We start from the raw sequence: 20,583 nt of genomic DNA, 5'->3' as shown, positions 1-20,583 counted from the left end.
AATTGGGTCAAAGCAACATCTGGTAGTGGGAGAGGTGGTAGAAAAGAACTCACCTTAATGGAAAATGTATAAACCCTTGTCTGTATTCATCTTTATCTATCTGCAATTGTAAACTAACAAACTATTTGTTGCGTTGTACAAAACCCACATTAGTTACTATCTGCTGTGGTGTGCAGAAACTGAGATACCGTCAGGTTACTTAGCACTCGGCTGGTCTCTGCCAGCTGTACAAAGCAATCAGGCTGCTGAGGCTAAGCTTCAAATAGTGGTCAAGTCAAGCAACTCAGCAAGTCAAGCACTCAGGCCATGCTAGGCCTCCAACAGGGGGCAGTCCCTGGACGAGGGGGCTAGATACTGGGGCACAGTTTTTGGATGGTGGGGTTGAGTGCTGGGGGACAATCCTTGGGGAACTGGGTGCTGGGGGCAGTCTCTAGTGGGGTGGGGGGATCGGTACATGGAGTGAAGTCCCTGGGTGGAGGACTGGATACTGGAGGGGGCAGCCCAGTGTGGGGGGGCGGGTGTTCTGCTCTGGATGGGGCACTTTGTCTCTGCAGGGCAGGCAAGAGTGCTAGCCCAGTGTTTGGGGTGGGGAGTCTGGATGCTGGGGAGACAGACCCATGTAGTTAGGGTAATGAGGAGCATTCCCTGGCTAGGGGGCAGTCTGGGGAGGGGCTGTGGGTGAGGTGTCTAGGTGCATAGGGGACAGTCCCTTGCTCAGGGGCTCGGTGAGTGGGGGACAGTCCCTGGCTGAGAGGGTGCTCTGCACGGGCAGGACTCTCCATCTTTGCAGGCAGGCTCTGCAGCTGCGCTCTCCGGCTGCTCATCTCAGCCCAGCCGCGCCACGTTGCCAGCAGCAGTGCGGAAGTGAGGGTGGCAATACACCATGCCACCCTTGCAGTAAATTAATTAATTTTAACAATTAATGTTTTGACTTATTTTACTAATTTAAAATGCTCTTGGTAGACATTTGCTATGTTGAAATGAAAGGTGCTATATTGATTTGAATCATATTGCTGTCATATAACAAATATTAAAGCTTATATTTCTGTTGAAGATATACAGGTAATATATATGTTGTGTGGATGTGACCCATGTAACACCGAGAGAGCTGCATGTGGGCCCCACAGTGGTAAATAGGTTGAGAACCACTGTTCCAAGGTGTCAAACTCACGCCTGGGCAGAACTAGCTGAATTAATCTCTCTTAATGAGTTTAGTTGTTACGGTATATTTATAACTCATCTTCAGATTTTCTGTAGAGGGTGTCCTAGAAACCAGGGTGAAGGGTCCCTTAGGTTTATTAAATATTTCTTCAAATGCAGTTGAGGGATTTTTAGGTGTATGGGTCTTAGACTTGGACACTGTGGGCCAGATCCTCACGTGGTACAAATTGAGGTAGCTCAATTGATATCACTGGAGCTGTGCAAATTTACATAATTTGAGGATTTGACCCTATATATGCAGGCCAACTGTCATTTTTCCACCTACTCGGCAGATTGAGTTAGCGCTTATCTTCAAACATTGTGGCAGTTGCCCTTAGGAAACAGTTATTTCTACTCTAAAAAATCTCTGATAAACCCCTATTAACACCTGAAGCAATGATAGAATAACAACACTTGGCAATTGTATAGTGCTTTTCATTTTTAAAGCAGTGTACCAATATTAAATAATTAACGTGAACAAGGGTGCTAAACCAGTGCAACCTTGATGAGTCATTGCTTACATCATGCCTCACTAGGGAGAAGATGTACTGTATTTTCACAACAGGAAAAGGTGAGGATGATTTTTTATTTTCTGCATAATAGTCCCTGTGCTACTTACAGCGTGGAAGCAAAGGAAATGAGTAGAGGCAGTGCTCTGCTGATAATGTCATCAGGCACAAAATATATGTCTGCATCATTCAATATTAGGTGTCAGTGAAACTGACAAAAGAAATCAGCAATAGACTCTGCAATGAAAATTATTGTGTTCAGCACATATTTATTTTTGATGGTGTAATTGTGCAGCATATTTTAATTCATTAGAGTCAATGTGTCTATGTGAAACCCTAATATATTTGAAGGGCTTATAAAAAAACCTGGGTGATTAATTTTCCTGGAAGGCTATTTTTTCCTTTCATTGTTAATTTTTTTTACACTACTACTTATTCTATAGATGAATTCATGTAAACCATTCCGTGGGTCTGTTTTTGAAAATGATAGGCAGTTAATTTTGTGTCTAATTTGCTCATCCAACTGAATGCCTAATTTTGTGCACACAATTACAATTGTATGTTCTTATTAGGCATTTGTGTATTCAAATGGCCAGATAGATGGCTAAACTGCACGTTTAGACATCTAAACCCAATAATCACTTGCAATTGTAATTGTATGCAAAAATGAGGCATGTAGTTGCACATCCAACTTTCTGAAAGCTGGCTCTTAGTTACCCATGACATTTCTGGAGGACTGCTGGGAAATAGAAAGACTGTCAGACAAGGTTACTCTTAGATCTGCAATAGAGCTTTTGAAAACTCATTTACTTCCTCTTGTACCTACACAGACATCCCAAGTGTCACTCATGCGTGGTGGCTTCCCCTCATGCCTTTCTGTCACCTCAGCTCAATGTCACACATTCAGCTGGGCTGCAGGAATGGCTACACTTGGGTCTCAAGGCTGCTGTGGCACCTGCTCGGCCTCTCTCTGTTTGGTACCTCTGCTGGATCTGAGCAGGGAAAGAGCAATCAGAGGTGTATGTGAGCAGCAGCAGTTGCAGCAAGCGAAGGAAGCAATAGGGACAGATGTAAAGTGGGACCCATCAACCAACCAGTATCCTCTCTCCTGCCAAGACACTCCCATCCACCTATCTCTGACAGGTCTCTGCTTCCATTCTGCTCCCTCCCCCTCACTATACACAGCTACCCCCAACAGCCCCCTAGCTTCCACCCGGCCCTTGATCACCTCATCCAGCTGCTTCCATCCTTCCGCAAAGCATCCCACCTGACCCTATTTTGCCCCAGTTCCAACAAATCCCTCCCAGCTACTCCTTTGTCATCCGGACATCCACAAGCACAGCTGTCCCCAGCTTCTCTTCCAAACTACCCTGCTCTTCTCACAAATCTAGCTGCCCCTGGCAGTCCAGCAGCCTCTTGCCTCCCCCCTCAGCCATCTACTCCCTGCTTCCCCCAGCCACTGAACTGGCTTTCATCCATCTTCCCCCTGGATGGCCCCACAAAGCCAGCTTCCTTTTCCTACCCCACAGCCACTTCCACCCACTCAGCACATCTGAAAACCCCCAGCTTATCCCATCTTCTACCCAGATACTCCCAAACTCAGCTGCCCCCAAACAGTCCCCATCCAGAAACAACCTATCGCCCAGATGACCTTCATCACCCATTTGGGGGCCACAGCTTGACTAGTTTTGTGCAGCTCCATGTCCTATCCCTGCCATGGCTTGGCTGCTGTATTGACCTTGAACTAAAGTTTAGGGTCCTATACAAATGTGGGAAATTTGCAAAATATACAGTGAACTCATCTGCACATTTTCAAACGATCTCCATTAAATTCTGCACATAGAGCTGCACAAAATATGGCAGCTAGGCCTGCAGCAAGTCATGTGCCAGGGGGTCTGGAGTAGCCACTGTGTATATGTATTAGCAAATAGCACCGGGTGGATTTAGAACAAGAGAAATCCAGTGGTATTTAGATTTGGAGTTGTATTTTGCAGACTCTCCTTCAGTTCCTTCCTGACTGTAATGAGATAAGACAGCACGACCGTGCCCTCTTCGTGTCGCTGCTTTGGGGACTCAGCTACATTTGCTTTTTATTTATTGTGTGCTTGAATTTAATGCCGATGAAAGGTGCAGGCTGATAATCCTGGTCCTGAAGAGGGAAGCTGTGTCTGTCCACAGCACAGACACAGTAGGGCAGGCTTACCCCAGGCTGCCTTGTTAATGTGCTTCCCCCCCCACTTTGCCTTTCAGCTGGCTCTTTCCTGCCCCGCCCCTCCCTCCCATCACTTGTTGTCCTGCATCCTGCTGTCACTCTTGGCAGATTCTGGTCTCTGTGTGGGCAGGGATTTATTTTTTCTCCTTCGCTGCCCCTAAGCCTAGAGGAGCCTCCTGGGAATTTCTTTCTTTGTCACGTCTAGTAGCTGGGTTCATGTTTCCTTCTCTCCACACACGCCAGGATGTTTTTCACACCCTCTCTCCATACCTTTGAAGGTTTAGTCCAGTGCCTCAGCCTGCTGGAGGTGTTTCATCTAATGCTGATACCTACACCTGATTGTGTCCTGTCCATGTTTCCTCCTGCTCTGCCAGCCTGGCACATGCTCCATTCACAGCTTCGCTAGAAAGAGAGAGAAACAGTTGATGAGGTTAGTGCTACCTGCAGCAGCTGTGACGTGCTGTAAATTTGAACCAGTGACCTAAAAGTGAATAGTTCAGTATCCCCTTGCCTGTCCTCTAAGCCAAACAGTCCATCACAACTGCATGTTTAGTGCCGTGAAGAATTTGTCATTGTGAATTTTAACAAGGAGATTACATTGTTTTAAAGACTGATATTATCAGAGGGAGCATTATGGCCTGAGAGAGAGGGGATTTTTAGGTTGTTTCAAACCTAGCAGGTCATCCCATCTGTGTGTGCGTGGCTCTGATTTCTCTGATTATGATTTGAAAAGAAGGGTTTGGTTTTAGTGTACGCAAACGCTTGCATTAGAATCTCTGAATGGCTATTACAGGGAATGTTCCACTGTGGCACCCTCCACACTAGGACCAGTCCAAAGTCCCCCCCGCCCCATAAGCCTTCCACTTTTTCCCTGGGCTCTCTGTCACCTTTGCCCTGTGGCTTACGATTTACAGCAGCACTGACTGGCTTTGGAGATACTTGGGAAGCTATGGCAGGCTCTCCTCACAACACAACCTGCTGCTGTTGGCTATTAAACTGGAGGCAGCTGCCATCCCAATGACACTGTGCAAGGTCACGTGAATATTGTCTGGCTGGTTCCCCTTGCGCTGAGCTAGTCCCTGGCTACCCTTTAGCTAGATGCTTTGAGGTCTTAACAAAAGGATTCTCATTGTAGTGGTTTGCTAGTGCTTCAATAACCAAATGTAAATAATTGCCATTAAAATGGAGGGAATAAACCTGAATCCTGGTTGAGTCAGACCTTCTGTTTGATCCCTCTCTTCACTGTAACATAACAATATCTCCTGGCTAGCATTTTTGTAATATCTCCTTTTGCCTGAAGATACAGGTGCAGTTGTACAGTACAAAATGATAATGATAAAACCATTCTATGTAGTATCACGTCTCTCACAGCTTGAGTCTGTGATCTGCTCATTAACTGCAAAGGGTCTGAAGCAAACTAGGGACTCCCCAAATTGCTCCTCACCTACCACACATAGGGCCAATTCTCACTGCATTGATTATGCAGATGAGGTTGGGAGATCATTTGAACTGCCCAACAAGGAGCGCCACAGACTATCTTCCACTGAAGTAGCGGAGTGAGAGGTTGTCCTGCAGGCTCACACCTAAGCACTTGTGGTCATCCCCTTGTTCAGAGAATTTGGCTACCCGGTGGAAACAAATAGGGCCGCAGCCAGCCTGATGAAAGATTTTATACACACACTCCCTCTCTCTCATCTCATTGAAATGGCAGCATCTTTAGTCTGAGCCGCTTCCATTTAAAAAAAAAATTGTGTGAACTGGCTTATTTTATCGTGATACTTTGTTCATCAGCAGTTTCTGGACATAATACTAAAGGCTGATGGGGTTGAGTAGGAAAAAGCAAAGTGCAGTTAGAGTATGCTACAATCTCTGGTCTCTACTGAAGCAAATACATCTGAGTCATTTTAGTTTTCCCTCCCTAAATATTTTTCTCTTGTGAAATGTTTGACTATTGCTCACTTAGCAATAGTAAATGCATGTCAGTCATAGTGTCATCATTTCTAAGGCAAGACACTTGTATGGCTGTTCAAACCATTGCTGACTGCTTCTGTAGTTGCGGACCCTTTTGGAAATCTTAGACACTACAGGTTCAAAACCGCTGTTCTATGATTTGTCTGATGGTGAAACTCATAATACTGAGCCAGACCCTAAGGGACTCAGTCAGTTTTAGGGCTGGTTAATGGTAAAACAACTGGTGTGTGACTATTTTCATAAAAGCTCCAAGATCGAGTCATTCTTTATTCATGTCATGGGTATTCAAACAACTGCTGGGTATTGATTAAATTGTTCTGGAATTCTGAAAGTTTCACAATTTTTAACACCAAGGATAGTTCGTCCAAACATTGTTACTTGAAGCACATTATTCACTCTTATTTACTCACCCGTTTGAAATGTTCCAGTCACTCAAACAGGTGGTATAAACAGTGGGCCAGACCTCAGCAGTTTTAAATCAGTGCAGTTCCTCTGACTTTGATGGAGCCAGGCTGTTTTACATGAGCTGAGGATCTGGCCCCATGTGACTTAGTTGACCAGTTAAAACAATTAGTGAATAGTCAAAGTGAGTAGCAAGGAAACATTCCATATTTAAAAAAAAAAATTGTTTAAGGTATTTAACGAATACTTCCAAATAATGAATTCAGTTAAGGCAGGAGTTACCAGATCGTGCCATTATACGTAATCTACTCAGTTCTTTTTCTTAGCATGGGAGCACCACTCAGTCTTTGAAGAAAAGCTTGCAGTGTTAGTGTTGTGTTGTAGGTTATTTCCGGGTGGAACTGTGCTGAGCAGCAGGAGGGGTCTGTAATCTCCTTTCTGTAATCTTTCTAACCAGAGTCAAGCCTTGAGGCAGAATTGCTTTCTGCAAACCAGGCATTGGTGTTTGGGCTGGGATCAGTGAAACAGGGGATTGCCTGCTTGCTGTTTGTGACCACCTCTGTTCTAGGATTGGTTGTATATCATGAAAATAAACAAGATGGACTAAAAACATACTTAGACTTTGCCTCACTTATTGCTCCTCCAAAGGGATGCTGACCTGCAAGACCCTAGCACTGTTACCATTTGGCAGAGGAGCAACTGCATTTTAAGAAAATCCAGATCATTTTACAAATGATCTGCTAACCAAAAAGGGATAAATTCTGAATCTATTCACAATGGATACATAACCATTCATAATTAATAGGTTAGCTAGCTCTAATCAGTTTTTCCTCATTCTGCATTCCAATTAATTTCAGTTGATGTGTTGTCTGAGTAAAAACTGAGTAAAAACTAAGTAAGGAGCTGAGGATTTAGCTCAGCAGTAATACTTATAATTAAACCTTACATAATCTGTATAAAAAGTCCTCATAATCCTGCAAAGAAGCATCCTCATATTACAGATGGGAAATTACAGACACACAGCTTGTGACTTGCCTGAGTCAAAAGAGTAAGTTGGCATCAGGCCTAGAAATAGGACTAGGAAGTTTCTGGCTGCTAGTCCTATGCCAACCCACTTAGATTAGGCTACTTATTCTAACCTTTAATATATAATTTGGTTTTTGCCATTGAAAGATATTTTGAAAAGACCCACAAAGGAGTAGGAGGAAGGGATTGTGCTGTTTCTATATGATGTATGAAAGGCTTTTGTCAAGAAGTTCTTTTCTGCTTTTTTGTATATTAGAAATTCAGGTCCTGTCCACCCATCTGACTAATGTACTAGTGAAATGATGACAACCTAAGGGTCGAGAGTCTGAAAAATGAGCAACTCAGATTGGAAAGGGGTTTTTAGTCAGTGTTCAAACCTCTTTGTTTGTTTGTTAACTTATTTAATGTCAATGTCTAGTGAGCATTTGGGACAAAAGATGTCTTTGTTAATGATTCAGCACATCTGCTATTCAATTACTCACTGGCAGCTGTCACAGCTTATCTTCCAAGAGGAGTTTTTAGCCAAGCAAGGGAAGACCAATGTTGACATTCCTGATATTCTAAGATTAAAAGCAAGCAGTAGAAAATTTTAAAAATAATCTTTCAGATCTTCTCTACATATCATAACGAAGAAGAAAAAGAGCAAAATTCTATTTAAAAAATGTTTTTCTTGTGTTTTTTAAATCATGCCTGCAAATTTTGTAGAAACAAATACAAGTTGATCCCCAAGGGAAAGAAAATCCAGCATGTAAGAACAAGAAAAATCTGGAAAAATTAATGGAATTACCAATGGGATATTTGTCTTTCCTAATAAACTTGGCCCTAATATTAAATATTAGTATCAAGTATCACTGAAATTCACAAAGGAGGACAACTGAAGTTTTATATTAACTTGATCAACTGAGTGGCAAGTAAAATGTTAAACAAAGAAACCCCCCAATAATTACAAATCTGCAGAATGCTCAGGCAAAATCCCCAATGGTTTCATCTCAAACTGAAGAATCTGGTGGAGTATTACATTATTCTAATTGGCCCACTATATACAGTAACTGGTTTTGCACAGGGCCATATTATCCATTAGGCACAATAGGCACAGTACCTAGGGCCTATGAAACTTTCAGGGCCTACGAAAAAATTTTTTATATGTAATATTTTATTTTTATTTAAAAAACTATCTTATTAATAGCTTAAAATAAAATTAGTTATTTTGATCGGGGGGCCTACGAAGGCAAGTGTGCCTAGGGCCTATGAAGGTCTTAAAACGGCCCTGATTTTGCAGGCATTTTTTGTAGCGATAGGGTTTTGAATTATAAAGACCTGGATCCACATTTTCCCAGACTTTGTGGGTGTTCAGATCTGGGAATTTAGTTCAGGCCAATCTCTAACTTTTGGAGATGTGTTTAGCAGACACTAATACTATAAATAAAAGTTGCATTATAACTTTAATTTACTTCTTGACTTTTCAGCATATTAGATGCAAAGAGAACCAGATCCTACAATGTAAAAAAAGAGCATCTCGGGTGTCAATAAAATGCTGTTAATTTAACCATTACATAAACAAAATCAACAAATAGGATTTTGTGTCTTACTCAGAGAACTCATAAACTCTGCTTCTCTCCAGACCTCCTCCTAGGTTACTTCCTGTATTATACTGACAAGGTCCACAAGATGGCAGTATGCCACAGTGGGAGTTTTGCCTGAGTAAGGACCACAGGATTGTCTCAAAACAAGTTGAAAGACATACTACTTGATAACAGGTACATTTACAGATAGGAGAGCCTGGTTTTGACATGTACTGTATTACATGGTTTAACTAAATAATGTTAGCAAACACCATTCACGGGGCCTTTCTAGCAACAGTGTTTTTGGGCAGAGGACTGTTAAGTATAAAGATCTCTTTAGAAGTATCATTCATTTTTTTCAGCTTTGGTTAGATGTATTCCTGGGGATTTCAGCAGATGATATCATTTTTAAAAAACGATTACTCTTTAATTTCTGGAGACTCCAAGACAACAGTTTGTGCTGGCACTTCCTGGAACTGATTTTCCAATATTTCTAATATTTTCCTTTCTCTCTCTCCCTCTGCCCATTTATTTTTGTGTGTGTGGGTGTGTGTGGGTGGGTGGGTGGGTGGAGGTGAGGCCGGGCGTTGGGGAATAACTCTTCTTCGAGTGCTTGCTCATGTCCATTCCGTAGTAGGTGCATGTGCATCCTGTGCAGGGTTACTGGAAAAATTTTCCCCTTAGCAGATCCCGTAGGGCCAGTTCTGGTGCCTCCTGGAGCCCCAGTTCTGCCGGCCCTACAGCCTGGAAACAACATCCGGCGGACGACCGCTCCCCTGTGCGGAAGAGACCTAAGGATGTGAGGTTGAGCTCCCGGGCAGATCAGAGTCAGTGCACCAAGCAACCCCCACAGGGGCAGTTTTCACCCAGGACTGTGAGCCCTTCCACAGAGTGTCTCCCATCTCTGGAGTGCTGGAGGGGGCCACTACACCTTGCAGTGTTGTTGATGCTGGAGGCACTTCAGGTGGCAGCCGATTTGTTGGCCCTGCCTGTTCCACGTACCTCATTGACACGGATGGAAAGGATGAGGGGAAGAGCGCCCGCATCAAAGGGAAAACCCCCAATGAGCACCCCTCCCAGTGGCTACACACCTCACCGGAGTCCTGAGGTACCTTTCTGCGAAACGGGTAACCGTGGAGGAGATCAGTCCCGCCAAGAGGCAGATCACTGAAGAAGGTCACTGGTACCACAGGAGCCCAGACAGCCTGAAGTGGCACTCACCGAAGGCAACGGCATCGATGAGTCGAGGCAGGTCCCGCTCGGTATTGAGCAGACACTCCCCCTCTGGGGCCAGGCACCGTTCTAGGTCACTGATGAGTTCGTCCGTGCATAGGCAGCAGAGCACCCAGTTGCTGGCATCGTGGCACTCACCTAGAGAAGACCCCTGCCGACAGCAGGCTTCGGTACTGAGAGGCTCCCTGGTCACCCAGACACCGCTCCCGCCATTCCTCTTGTCACGGGCGGTCCTCGTCGCCAAGTCAGTCTAGGCATCAATGCTGCCGGTCACTGGACTCGTACTCCCTGTCACCAAGACGTCAGTCAAGGGAGTGCCGGGATAAGAAGCGCAGATACCGCTCTCCCCACCCTTGGTACCGTGGTACAGGGAGATGCTCAAGCTCTGGGTGATGCTGGTCTCTGGCAGGAAGGTCTGGTGATTCCAGGAAGGGAAGGGACTCAGAGGATCCCCACACCCAGCCTTCCTGACCTGAAGGACTAGGGCAAGGTCCCTACTCGCCCCTTCCAGGGTGGTCTCAGGGCCAATGGCCACCCCCATGGCAATACTGGAACCCCTGGGGGTTACAGATGGCCTCAAGTCACTACTCCCTGGTCTTGTTGGGAAGCAGTCAGGGCCCCAAGCACTGCCGGTGGAGGCCCATGACTCCTAGTCAGGGGAGGAGTTGGACACTATGGAGGATATATCTGTAGGGCCCCCCACGCACTTAGCAGAAGTGCCAGTCCTCGCAGCACCAGGTCAGTCATCCTCTTCTCCCCTGACGAGGTGCTGGTGGCAGGCCCATTAGCTCCTCTGGATGACTTTCGAGCACAACAGGAGCTCCTAAAAGTGTAGCCTCCAACCTCGGGCTGGAGGCAGAAGAGCTGCAGCAACAGACGGACAACCTGTTTAATGCAGTGGTGGCAGCAGCATGGTCCCGGGTCGCCCTGCCAGTGCATGAAGGGGTCCTAAAGCTGGCCAAGGGTGCCTGGCAAACTCCATTCTCTTGCCCTTGACCTTGAAGGGGGTGGAGAGAAAGTATTACGTTCCTGCAAAATGGTTTGTATACTTGTTACCCGCCCTGCACCGAGCTCCCTAGTGGTGGAGGTGGCAAATGAGAGAGACAGGCAGGGTCAACCTGCCTCAACTCCCAAAAACAAAGACAGCAAGAAACTAGATTTGTTTGGGAGAAAAATTTATTCTACTGCCAGCTTCCAGTTCCATGTCGCCAACCAACAGGTGTTGTTAGGGAGATATAATTATAACTTGTGGGATTCTGTCAAGTGTTTTGGAGCGGCCATACCTCTGGATCAGGCCCAAGATTTCTCCATGGTTTTGGAGGAGGACAGGACAGTGGCCAGAGCGGCCTTACAGGCTACTGCAGACGCAGCTGACTCGGCTGCAAGGGCAATGGCCTCAGGGATCTCCATGCACTGTTGCTCATGGCTCCAGTCTTCCAGTCTCTCCTTGGAGGTACAGGACAGTGCTGCACTCTTCTCAGAGCAGACGGATGTGAAGCTCCATGGGCTTAAGAACTCAAGGGCAGCTCTGCGCTCGTTGGGTCTGTACATGCCGCAAGCTTCCAATAGGCAGTTTCAGCTCTAGCAGAGCCAGCAACAGCAGCAGCCCAGGTTCCCGGCAAAGTGCTTCAGGACCTACAGAAGGAGAGACAGAGAAAGAGGAAAGTTAGGTGGCACAGGCAGGGCCCGCCTTCTTCCTTGACTGTGCAGCCGCCTGCCTCCTGATGCTCAGGCGGTCAGTGGCATGCATTCTGATGGTGCACAAAAGGACAGCATTCCAGCCTCGCACGTGGATCCTGCATCCCCACCTTTCTTGAACCGTCTCGCTCCTTTCCTCCTGTCCTGGGCCCATATAACATCACACCGCTGGGTCTTGGGCACCATTGGAACGGGCTATACCCTCCAATTTACCTCTCGTCCTCCTTGCACCTTCCTGTCCCTGTCCCTCTTCAGGGACCTCTCTCATGAGGAACTCCTCTTACAAGAGGTGCGCAATCTTCTCATACTGGGAGCTGTAGAGGAAGTCCCATGGGGTATGAGAGGACAATGTTTCTATTCCCAATATTTCCTCATCCTGAAGGCCAAAGGGGGACTCAGACCCATCCTGGACCTGCAGGGCCTAAACAGGTACATGAGAAGGCAAAAATTCCACATGGTTTCCCTGGCCTGTATTATTCTCTCCCTGGATCAAGGAGACTGGTATGCTGCCCTCGATTTGAAGGACGCATATTTTCACATATTGAACTTTCCGGGTCATAGACGATTTCTCAGGTTTGTGATGGGGGGTTCCCATTACCAGTTGACAGCCCTCCCATTTGGCCTATCATCAGCCCCAAGGATGTTCACAAAGTGCGTGGAAGTGGTGGCTGCGTATCTCAGGCATCGAGGGTTACAGAACTACCCATATCTGGATGACTGGTTAATCAGAGGCAGGTTGAAGGCTCAGGTCCAAGCCAGTCTAGACCTCATGTGAGCCACCTGTCACAGGCTGGGCCTGCTAGTAAACAAGCAGAAGTCTACTCTGGTGCCGGTACAAAGGATAGAGTTTATCGGGGCAGTCCTCGACTCGATGCAAGCCAAAGCGTTTCTGCCACAGGCCCGGTTCGAGGCCATGTCCAGCCTGATCAGGAACCTCCAGGCCTTCCCTCTTACAAAGGCACAAGTCTGCCTGCAGCTATTGGGCCATATGGCAGCGTGCATCTATGTGCTCCACCACGCCCGCCTGAAATTCAGACTGCTTCAGCTATGGCTGGCCTCAGCTTATGCCCCGAATAGGCATCCCGTGGACAGGGTTGTCATGGTGCCCACACGGGTCCTGGCCTCACTAGAGTGGTGGTTAGATACTTGGATGGTGATGGAGGGAATGCCCTTTGCAGACAGGGGCCCCACAATGATTCTAGTGTCAGATGCTTTAGATCTGGGGTGGGGGCACACATCAGCTCCAATCACAGTACCCAAGGGACCTGGTCAGAAGAGGACCAGGGGCTCCATATAAACATCAGGGAGCTCTGAGTAACCTGCCTAGCATGCACGGTGTTCCTTCCATTCTTGAAGGGCGAAGTGATTCAGGTCCTAATGGACAACACCACCGCAATGTATTATATCAACAGACAGGGTGAGGCTCATTCCTCAGCCCTCTGTCTGGAGGTGGTGGGTCTCTGGAATCTGGCGATAGGCCACGATTTTCACCTGGTGGCCTCTCACCTTCCTGGTATCAAGTATGCTACAGTGGACTGGCTCAGCGGGTCCTCTGTACCTTCTCACAAGTGGGCTATCCACCCATCAGTCGCCTACATGATCTTCTGGAGGTGGGGTTTTCCTCAAGTGGATCTCCTCACCTCCAAGGTCAACAAGAAGTGCAGCCAGTTTTGCTCCTTCCAGGGGCAGGACAAGGGGGCCATGTTAGATGCCTTCCTCATTCCATGATTGGGTGGGCTGCTGTATGCCTTCCCTCCCATTCCATTAATACACAAGATCCTATTAAAGATCAAGAAAGACAAGGCGAGGGTCATCGTTATTGCCCCTGCATGGCCCAGGCAGCACTGGTTCACGACGCTCCTGGAGCTGTTGGTCGCCCCTTCCCTGGAGCTACTGTGGTGGCACGACATACTCTCCCAGAACCAGAGGCGCCTTCTGCACCTGGACCTGTAGTCCCTTCACCTGACAGCGTGGAGGCTGAGTGGCTGAGCTTAGTAGAACAAACTTGCTCGTCTCAGGTGCAGACTGTGCTGATGAGTAGCAGGAAGCCCTCCATGAAGGCATCGTATTTGGTCAAGTGGAAGAGGTTCACTTGCTGGGCTGCAGTGTGGCAGATTACACCCCACCATGCACCAATCCAGGTGGTCCTAAACTACTTGCTGCACCTCAAGCTTCAGGGTCTAGCTACTGCCTCGCTAAAGGTGCATCTGGCTGCCATCTCAGACTTCCATCTCCCAATTCACAGGAGATCAGTTTTTTCTCACGCCATGGTGGTGAGATTTCTGAAGGGAATAGAAAAGCTCTACCCTCAGGTCAGGGATCCTGTACCACCCTGGCACCTGAATTTGGTCCTCTCTAGGCTCACGGGGGCGCCATTTGAGCCCATGGCAACTTGTCCACTTCTGCTACTTTCATAAAAGATGGCCTTCTTAGTAGCTCTCACATTGGCTAGGAGGGTGTCTAAAATCAGGACACTCACCTTGGAGCCACCCTATATGATTTTTTATAAGGTCCAGCTTAAGCCTCACCCAGTCTTCCTGCCCATGGTGGTATCGCAATTCCATACCAACCAGGACGTTTTCCTGCCAGTGTTTTTTCCCGAAGCGACACGCTTCCGAAGAGGAAAAGAGATGGCATATGCTGGATGTATGCAGAGCCCTGGCTTTCTACTTGGAGTGGACGAAGCCGTTCTGTAAGTCCACGCAGTTGTTCATTGCGGTGGCTGAAAGGATGAAAGGCTTACCTGTCTCGTTGCAACAAATCTCCTCCTGATAACTGCCTGCATATGCTTCTGCTACGAGCAGGCAAAGGTTCCGCTTCCGGGCAACATCACAGCTCATTCCACCAGAACGCAGGCGTCTTCTGCAGCATTTTTGGCACGGGTGCAAGACATATGCAAAGCTGCTACATGGTCGTCGTCGGTTCATACCTTTACATCCCACTATGCCATTGTGTAGCAGGCTAGGGATGATGCCAGATTCGGTAGGGCAATGTTGCAGTCAATCAACCTATGAACTCCAAACCCGCCTCCACGGTACTGCTTGTAAGTCACTTACTATGGAATGGACATGAGCAAGCACTTGAAGAAAAGACGGTTACTTACCTTGTAACTGTTGTTCTTCGAGATGTGTTGCTCATGTCCATTCCATGATCCGACCCCTGTCCCCACTGTCAGAGTTGACGGCAAGAAGGAACTGAGGGGGCGTAGGGCCAGCAGCCCCTCATATACTGTGGCAGGTGCACGGAGTTCCAGGGTGCACCAAAGCTGGCCCTACGGGATCTGCTAAGGGGAAAAATTTTCCAGTAATGGTGCACGTGGCGTGCACGCACCTACTATGGAATGGACATGAGCAACACATTTCGAAGGACAACCGTTACAAGGTAAGTAACAGTCTTTTATTGTTTCCCCCATTCTTTAAGACCTGTCCACTGTGGAATTGTGCCTGTGTTAGAATGTGGTTTTCACACATGTATATAACAATTCTTTCCACTAATACAGGTTGAATACAGTTTACTTGATCAATGTGGGACCTAGTTTAGAAAAAATGTCCCAACACAGTTTTAAAACAGCTTTGTCTGCTTCCTAGTGATTATGCCACTGTACTTATCATGTCATCAGAAATTCTTTCTAGACTTGTCTTTTAAAAATGGATATCTAACATAGGTAAAATTCCAGTCTGAACAAGGGGTCAGTCTATCAGGAACCTTGACAGGGAAAGCTGGAAAACAGAATAATGTTAATTCTCTTTCATGGTGTGAGGAATGCCCCCACTAAGGGCACCTACCACAGATAACTTGTGAGCAGTGACTAGATCCACCTGCATGACACTATTTTCCTTACGAACAACATGAACAGTCTGTATCTCTAACTGTAATGTCAGTCAGATCCCTGAGAACTTGAGGTGAAGCTGCACAGATGTCATTACTACCTTAAATAATGAATTCTGACTCCGTGCGGCTAAATTGCAAATGAGTCATGATGCACACATAATTATTCCTTTAATGAAAATGCAACATCAAGACATTCCCAGCAACATATTAAGCCTCAGTTAGCTGGCACACTGAGCCTTTCATTAACCTTTTCACACATGCAATAGGATTTATCTTACTTATCAGAACTTTTTTTGAATTTTCCCAAATCTGTTAAAATGAGATATATGCAGTTGTGCAATTTCTTTAATATATTGTTAAAACAAAATTCCAGGGGGCAGGGATGCTTGATTTGCCAATTAGCAAGGGAAGTGCTACAGAAAACTACCATTTCTTGGTCTTTATAAGTGGTTCTTTTTATTCTTTTCAGATTACTCTGGGGATGTTCTTGGAGGCACACACAGATTTCCTCATTACTCCACCACAGACTCTCAATAGCTCATCAGCTGCTGACCATTAATTGCCTGAGAATTGAAATCTTGAGTCCCTGTAGTTTAGAAACAAGGAAATCTTTAATTCCGTCCCAAGTGTTCCCACTGTAGTATTCAGTTTCTAGAGCAGTCTTATGCTCTTCTCCTTCCTTTTAGACCCAAATAGTTGAAGAGTGCCAATGGGGCAATTTCTCCTTTCCAAAGTAGAAGTTCAGTGTGTGTGTTTTTTGTGGGCCAATTATCATCACTGTGTACACAGAATCAAGTGTTTTTGAACACAAATGACCATCTAGCTATGTAAATAGGTATCGTGTAAGCAGCCATCATATTGGTGACCATAATATAAACATACATAGAAAAGAGGTCTCCGTGTATAAAGCAGACTTTACATTTAGGGTGAAAATATCAGCCTGGAGCCTGTACAGAGAAAGAAGCAGCATTTTAATTAAGTTTCATGGGATGCTTTTTGTTGTTGGTTATTTTATAAACTTCAGTGGTAAATCATCTAGAACAAATTAGATGGGCTTGGAGATCTTCTGCTGAGAAAATGCCACTTTTTTTTTTGTATGTTATGTTTACATTCTGCAAAGATATATCTTAAATGACTGGAGCTATTTCAGCTGGATTTGGTTAGTACACTTGGTTGATGGCCAATTAATTTGTGTGATGGTATTGCAAGGACACTATAAACCATGTAGCATTTGCCAGTTTGTTCTTGGGAAGATGGCATTTTTGTATATGTATGTTTTTGTTTTATTTACTGGAAGCAGAGCTGACGTTAGCTGGATTCCCAACAGCCCAAAGTCCTGCCTCTGAAACATTCCCACGCAAGTAATGCAAGCGGTTCTGTAGGAAGGCAGCAGAAAAGTATCTGAGCCAAAGCTCAGTGATCTCAATGGGAGTCTTTCCATTGACCTCAGTGGTTTGGATTCAGCACTATAGCCTGGACTACATTTCCTGAATCATAATTTCCTCATAGCACTTGTATTTTTCAGAGTTGGAACATATTGCTTCATCCCTATCTTCCCCATGCCCTCTTCCCCCCATCACAATACAACCCTGGACATAATTAGTAGCATCAGCTAATCAAGAGAAATGCAGGTTCCCTCAAATTTAGTAAATTCCTTTGAAGTTAAAGAACTGAGAGTAAGATTACAACAAAGAGTGAAAATAGTGTCCTTTTGCAGCTTGTCTACATAATGAAATTGACCGGAATAGCTATTGCAAAATAAGCTATTCAGCAATAGCTATTGTAAAATATCTTATTCTATAATAGCTATTCAGAACAATTTCCCTAAATAGAGAAACCCTTAGATGATGTAGAAGGAGATTTTCAGAGGTTCAAATGGCATTAGGCCATTGACTATCTCTTATTGACTGTCAGCAAGAGCTAATTAACAAGCTGCACTGGAAAATCTACCCTATAGTCTGTTAAAATGAAGGATATGTTGCTACTGACTTGAAACTCACTGCCCAATTATTATCATAATCTGTACACCTTAAGATTTTTTATAAAGGGCAGTGTGTATATTGGTAATATACTATAACTTGTGTGTATATGTTACAGGTGGGGAAATTGAAGCACAGAAAGGTGAAGTAATTTGTCCCAGGTCACTCAGAAGGCCTGGTGATAGAGCAGTAGAATCGGTCTCAGGTCTCGTGATTAGAGCTGGGCAAATCACTGATTCTTTGGTTCAGCTAGCAAACCAAAAAATCAGGAAAAATATTCAGTTTGGGTCTGAAAATGTTTGGAATTTAGAAAAGTCTGGTTTGGAGGTGTGTGTGTGTGCATGCATTTCCCTCTCTATTATAGCCTTTAGCCTAGTGCATGAGGCCACTTACCTTGGAGGTGGGGGAGATAGGTGTGAATCTCCACTCTGGAGCAGGCACTTGAATTCATATCTCTGCTCTCCCAGCCAAGTGTCCTACCCATCAGGCTGTAGGTGAGTTGCTTTCAGTCTCTCCTGTTGAAACTGTTGCACTTTGTAGAAATACATATATTTTCATTGGATCAAAGAGTGAATGACTCTATAGCCTGGTGATTAAGGCATTCGCCTGTGAGGTGTAGGAGACGTGGACTTGAATCCCTCTAATGAATCAGGCAGAGAGAAGATTTGAGCCCACATTTCCTACCTCCCAGGTAATCACCAGGCTATATAGTTATTCTCTCTCTTGCTTTTTGGCCCAATGAACATGTATGTATTTCTACAAAATGAGTTCAAGTCCCTGGTCCTCAGTGTGGATTCAAAACTGGGTTTCCTACATCCTAGGCAAGTGCTTTAACCACTGGGCTAAAGATTATAAGGAGAAGGAGAATGGAATTTCAGTTTCTCTTTCTTTCCCTCTGTCCACCCTGACAAACTTTTCACCAGCCAGAACAACTAGCATCAAACTCTCAAATAGTGCTGGTCAGCCCAAAACTCCATTTTTTGGGTAAATAAATGATAAATTATAATATAATTATAAATTATATAATATTTGTATTTATTTTTATTAATACATTATCCTTCTGAAAATTTCACTCAGTTCTACTCCTGACTTTCAGTCCAGCGCCTTATCCACTAGACTAGTGTTTCTCAATTAAATTTGGCCACGGAACCCTTTTGAACTAGATAAATATTTGCGGAACCCCCCAAACTCTTAACAGTATTTTTACATATGGGGCCAAAAAAAATGTCAAAATAAGCAAATTATATACAAACAACTAGGTCAGCGTTTCTCAATTAAATTACACTTAGACTCCATACCCTCCGCCAAAAAATCCGGGACATCTTCCCTTTCTTGGTGGAGCGGAGAACAGCTGCTCTCGGCGGCGCGGAGAACAGCTGCTCGCGGAACCCTAGCAGTGTTCCCGCGGAACCCCAGGGTTCTGCGGAACACTAATTGAGAAACACTGCACTAGACCATATTGCCTCTCATAATAAGTGAACTGCCTCCCATGAGAACAAGGCAAATACATTGGATTCTAAAGTGAATGTCAGTATACAGTGATCTATCAATATGATCTAATAGTACATGCTAGACTTCAGCAGATACTGGAGTACCTTCTGCTCCTCCTTCTTAGTCACCTCTACATAAGACACTGACCCTACCAGGCTGAATCATCATACAGTAACATGCCATCACCAGGATTCGATACTTGTGAAAATGCCCTTTCAACATTGAAATTGCCAGTTGGTCAGATGGCTGGAACCACTGATTCTTGAAGCACCACCTCTGTTAGTTTATCATACTGAGTGATGACTAGGAACGTCTGTAGCTTTCAACTTGGATTTCATATTTTGCTTGCTCAGATTAATTTCTGAGAGAGGATAATTGAAATAAGAAGTACTTTTGTAGGATTTCTGTTCAATGTAATTCAAAGAATGTTCTGTGCCAGCAGACATTGCTAACCATTCTGTTGTTCATGCATTTTGCAAACACCTGTAAGTTAAACCATCATTGTTGCATATGTGAGCTCTGCCACACTGAGACCAATTTACTATTGTTTGACTTCTCTTTCAACTTGGAATGTTCTGAGTTAAATTTATGAGCCAGCACATGTTGATCCACCTTGAACTTAGTGGCAGGGTCAAACATTAATGTGTGGTTTCTCATTAATCTTCTTGCACTTGGTGGTGGGAGGTATTACTGAGGAGATAGGCTCTGAAGTGAATGCCAGTTGAAAAAGTTTGCTTGCATGCGTCCAAAGAGCAAGATGTGAGCAGAATTTCAGCTGACTGATCAAATTCAGAATCTTCCGCCTTCCACCTCTTAATTTGTAAGGCTGCTGCTTCTTGTGCATTTTAATTTATTCCTACAGGATGTAAGGGTGGACTTGACTGGTAACATTAGTTCATTGCCCAGAAATTCATATTAAGAGGCCATGTTATCAATATTGTTTTCAGGGAAGAAAATGAGAGAGAGGGACATGAGGGTGATTTATTTATCTAAAGATAGTGAGAGGAACTATTAAAGAAATGTATGGTTCTAGTTACAGACACAGGAAGCAAGAGGCAATGAAAGAATTATTGTGGCCTATATCAAATTATTTTAGTGTGCTCTACTGTTAGCTGGTCTTGAAGACCACTGCTAAATTTCATGTAGTGTAGAATGGGGTGGCTCTCCTTAGCGTGAGCTGCCCTGATGATGTTACAGCTGTGCTTTCTAAATGTTATGCCATCCCATCTATTTCCAGGTTCAATTCAAAATTCAGGACCCAGTTTGGGATCTTGTTAACCCAGAGAGTGCCTTTCTCCTTAGGCAGCATGCAATGTTCAAGGTATTTTGGCTGACAAGCCCTAGAAATGCATTTTTGAGTGTTGGAGGCAGTGAATTATCAAATGAGGATTCCATGCCTCTTGGCTTCTCCCTTTAGGCTATATTGACAGTCGGAGCACTGTTTTTGATCAACAATTTGCATGACTATG

General features: G+C 45.0%; 1 long non-coding RNA gene across 1 annotated transcript in view; it reads left to right on the top strand.

Annotated features, from left to right (window-relative positions):
• LOC137159000 (uncharacterized) overlaps window positions 1-16,876 on the top strand; it is a 117,557-nt gene extending 100,681 nt beyond the window's left edge. Inside the window, exons 3-4 of the long non-coding RNA XR_010921517.1 lie at window positions 8,942-9,077; window positions 16,114-16,876. This is a non-coding gene — a long non-coding RNA (uncharacterized lncRNA). The remainder of the gene's footprint in view (window positions 1-8,941; window positions 9,078-16,113) is intronic.
• The last annotated feature ends 3,707 nt before the right edge of the window (window positions 16,877-20,583 follow it).

This window comes from Emydura macquarii, unplaced genomic scaffold (genome assembly GCF_026122565.2).
Source record: "Emydura macquarii macquarii isolate MOO-44397 ecotype Brisbane River unplaced genomic scaffold, CSIRO-AGI_Emac_v2 contig_1790, whole genome shotgun sequence".
Classification (NCBI taxonomy): Eukaryota; Metazoa; Chordata; order Testudines; family Chelidae; genus Emydura; species Emydura macquarii.
Note: the sequence above shows the minus strand (reverse complement) of the source record. Positions and strands in the feature narration are given on the sequence as shown.